A 3,989-nucleotide genomic window follows, 5' to 3' on the forward strand; every position below is an offset into this window, starting at 1 on the left:
GTGGGTGGAGTGGCCAGCTGGAGGTCCACCTTGCAGGCCTCTGACCTGAGTGGGCTGAAAAGCTCACGGTCTACATGTCCACTGAGGCCTGGGACAGGGGTGTCATCCCTAGACCAGCTGTAGAGAGACACAACCACAGTCCCTGTTCCACATCAAAGCTGTGAGCGACCATCCGGACACACTCACATGCACACTCACCACTTGTAAACACTCACTGCCTTGGTCTGGACATGGTTTCAAGGCAATGACTTGCAAGTTATTCTGCCCGAGGTAAGGGAGGGGTTGACACCACATGCCTTTATTCCAAAAAAAAACCCAATTCCTTTATTCCTTTGCCTCCAGCACTGGCTGTCATGCAACTGACCATGAAAAGGAGCCAGGAGAAGATAGAAACAACAGCATAAAAATCTTATGGAGAAGTTTAATGACTCAGGTCAGAGAGAGAAAAGGCATTAAGTCAGTATCAGAACCATGGTGACCACAACAGTCATTTTTCTCCTCTGTCTCAGTCTTTAACCTCTCCTTCTCCTCAGTCGCTGTCTGAACCACTCTGGCCTCCACCTTGGGTCGTGTTATAAATTCATCCACCCGCCACACTCTCTCCTGACTGAGGTCTTTCTCCCTGTTCTTTGAAACTTAGCTTCTCTCCGGCTCAGTGATTCATCTCCATCCACTGTTGACCCAGCAGGGAACCTGGGTTTGGAGCAATGCAGAAAGGAGCAGAAGCTTCTGTGTGTGTGAGCTCCCTTGATGTGACTCCCTCAGGTCAGAAGCTGAGCAGCATCTAAAATCTGTTTCCTGTCCTTCACCTCCCAGCCCTGCATGGGCTTCCAGCAGGTGGAAGCCACCCCTCCCCATTGCTTCTCATTCCCCCTCCTTGAAGAGAGACAGACAGGGAGAGTGAGCCATAGACAGTCAAAGAGAGACTGACTGAGGTTTAACATTTCCCTTGGAGACGTACAGACAAGAAGAGGCAAAGAGGTCATCAGTCAGTCAGTCAGTCAGTTCAGTTCAGTCACTCAGTCGTGTCCAACTCTGCGAACCCATAAACTGCAGCACGCCAGGCCTCTCTGTCCATCTCCAACTCCTGGAGTTCACCCAAACCTGTGTCCATTGAGTCAGTGATGCCATCCAACCATCTCATCCTCTGTCGTCCCCTTCTCCTCCTGCCCTCAATCTTTCCCAGCATCAGGGTCTTTTCAAATGAGTCAGCTCTTCACATCAGGTGGCCAAAGTATTGGAGTTCCAGCTTCAGTTCAGTCCTTCCAATGAACACCCAGGACTGATCTCCTTTAGGATGGACTGGTTGGATCTCCTTGCAGTCCAAGGGACTCTTAAGAGTCTTCTCCAACACCACAGTTCAAAAGCATTAATTCTTCGGCACTCAGCTTTCTTTATAGTCCATCTCTCACATCCATACATGACTACTGGAAAAGCCAGAGCATGGGGTCACCTGAGACCACACCTATTTCTCTGAGTCTCAAATATTTGAGAAAATTGAGTCCCTGGGCTCATCTCTCAACACAGTTTATCCTCCCCCATTCTACCCTATTTGAAAGACAACTTGTTAATAGTTTAAAGGATGAAGTCAGGTCTTGTATGGGACCATTTATTATTTGAATAATAATAAATGAATTGGTAATACAGCCATATGGCTCAAAGTTTTTAAAAGGGTTTATACTAAGTCCCACTCCTGAGTCCCTTCCACCTGGATGCCCTCCAGAGGCAACCAGTGTCACCCATGTCTTCTGAATATGCATCTGTAAGATACGAAAATACGTATTTATATGATCTTTCTTTTAAAACACAAAAGGTGGTGCCCTATACACACTACTGTACCTTGCCTTGCTCTTTAGAAGATTGATTTCTAGAAAGAAATACAATTGCTTTTATAGCTGCGTAATATTGCTTTGTAAGACTGTATTAGAATTTAGTTAATGAATCTTCTAGGGAAGACAGTTCTATAATTTCCAATCTCTGGATATTTGTAGAGACACCCTGGATCCAGACCTATTCCATCCACATCTCCAGAGGGACAGCCTGTGGGGGAGGCTCCACCCCCAGACGCCCTGGCTCCTTTGCATGATCACACGTGATTGGACAACCCCTGGCCCCATGACAGGTCTTCTTGCCTCGCTCCCTAGGTGCCCACCCAACCTCCCCCACTGGCTCCTGCAGTGTGCAGAGGCCACAGGTCACACAGAGACCTGGCACAAATGACCAGTCATCATTACCGCTGCGCCCACAAAGCCACCTCAAGTGCTCCCTAGAGCTGCTGCTGTCTCCATGACCACTCCTGCAAGAGGATGCAAGACAGGGCATACAAACACATTGCCCCAGGACTGGGGAAGGGGCAGCCTCCAGACACTGGACATGGATGGGGACTGTCCTCTCAGCTAGATGTCCCTTGCATTTTCAGACTTCCACAGGCCTAGAGTCAGGAGAGGAGACCAGAGTTGAAAAATGAGAGCTGAGGAACATCCGCTGAGGGCCAGGAGGTAAATACCAAGATAGAAGAACAGGTAAGAACAGGAGAAGGCAAGGCAAGAAGGAAGAGAAGAAGGAGGACCAGGATAAGAGGAAACAAGGGCCAAAGAGCCCCTTCCAACTGGACTCCTGGATTCACAGTCCTGGCAGGAATCCTCTCAGCGGCCATCCCCTTAGAAAGCCTGCATCCTCCTCTCCATTGTGAGGACTGGGGAGTCTCAGGAGAGACCTGGAATGGCCTAAAAAGCTATGAGAGCACAGAAAACCAAAGACAAAAGGATAAAAAAGCAAAACACATCAAAACCAGGAAGTGATTGGAAGTGTTTAATAATCATTCCAGGCTCCTCACTGGCCATTCCTCTCCTCTCTGTGACAGGAACCCAGCAGGTTGGGGTCCACAGGGCTGAGACAGCCCTGTCTCTTGCAGCACAGGCTCAGGATGCTCCCAGCAGGGAGGGAAGGCAAGGGAGAGAAAGGACCCTGGAGGGTGAAGAGGGAGAAGAGGGCACAGACTCCCCAGCTCCCAGCCCTTCTTCTCCCCCACATTCCCTGGCCCTGGGGCCCCAGCCATATTCCCCATTCCAAGGAACACCTAGGAGGAGAAGCCCCCGTGGGAGAAGGCAGGGAGGTCAGGGGCACAGGCAGCAACCTGGGGCAGGCAAGCCAGGGAGTTGACCTCACAGGACCCAGCATCCTGGTCTACGCAGAAGTAGATGGAGTCAGCAGAATTGATGGAGGAGTCCTCGTCAAAGAAGTTGCAGGGTCGCAGAAAGAAGCCCACACTGTTCCCCACTGTCACCATGTTGGGAATGTCCTCTGCATGTGGGATGTGCAGGAAACCAGCTGTCACCCAGGCCACCAGGTCCTAGCAGGGGAAGAAAGAGGGTCATAAGGCATGGCGCTGCTAAGGACACCTCTGCCTCCCACAGGATTCACTTTGGGAGCTCACCATCACTCAAGAGAGTTTTAAGTTTTAGACACGTTTTCATAGTAGCCCAGAAATCACAGCATAAAAAATCAACTTCACATTAGGAGCAACACCAGCCTCCACTATCCCAGCCTGCAACTGCCATCTCTGACATTTCCCATTACATCACCATCAGCCTACCCATCGCAAGAGAAATGATGACACCCACAGGCTACTTCAACACCTCTCCTGACTCTGCGATAGTTCCCAAACTGTAACTGAGAGGAGGTGAATGGAGGAGGGAAGATCATGTTGTGGGTGACAGAAAAGGCTGACATTTAGAAATTAATCCTTTATACCATCTCACGCCAATCAGAATAGCTGCTATCCAAAAGTCTATGCTATGCTATGCTAAGTCACTTCAGTCATGTCCGACTCTTAGCGACCCCATGGACTGCAGCCTACCAGGCTCCCCCGTCCCTGGGATTCTCCAGGCAAGAACACTGGAGTGGGTTGCCATTTCCTTCTCCAATGAATGAAAGTGAAAAATGAAAGTGAAGTTGTTCAGTCGTGTCCGACTCTTAGCGACCCCATG

At 49.8% G+C, this 3,989-nt stretch overlaps 1 protein-coding gene and 1 pseudogene across 2 annotated transcripts in view; both read right to left on the reverse strand.

Annotated features, from left to right (window-relative positions):
• LOC104990420 (membrane primary amine oxidase) overlaps positions 1-3,989 on the reverse strand; it is a 27,480-nt gene that overhangs the window by 169 nt on the left and 23,322 nt on the right. The window lies entirely within an intron of this gene.
• The window catches only part of LOC104990421, a 6,680-nt pseudogene continuing 5,451 nt past the window's right edge, over positions 2,761-3,989 (reverse strand). The window contains exon 2 of the transcript XR_825512.1: positions 2,761-3,352. The product of XR_825512.1 is annotated as a primary amine oxidase, lung isozyme-like (transcript). The remainder of the gene's footprint in view (positions 3,353-3,989) is intronic.

The sequence above is a fragment of the Bison bison genome, unplaced genomic scaffold (assembly GCF_000754665.1).
Source record: "Bison bison bison isolate TAMUID 2011002044 unplaced genomic scaffold, Bison_UMD1.0 scf7180017864180, whole genome shotgun sequence".
NCBI lineage: Eukaryota > Metazoa > Chordata > Mammalia > Artiodactyla > Bovidae > Bison > Bison bison.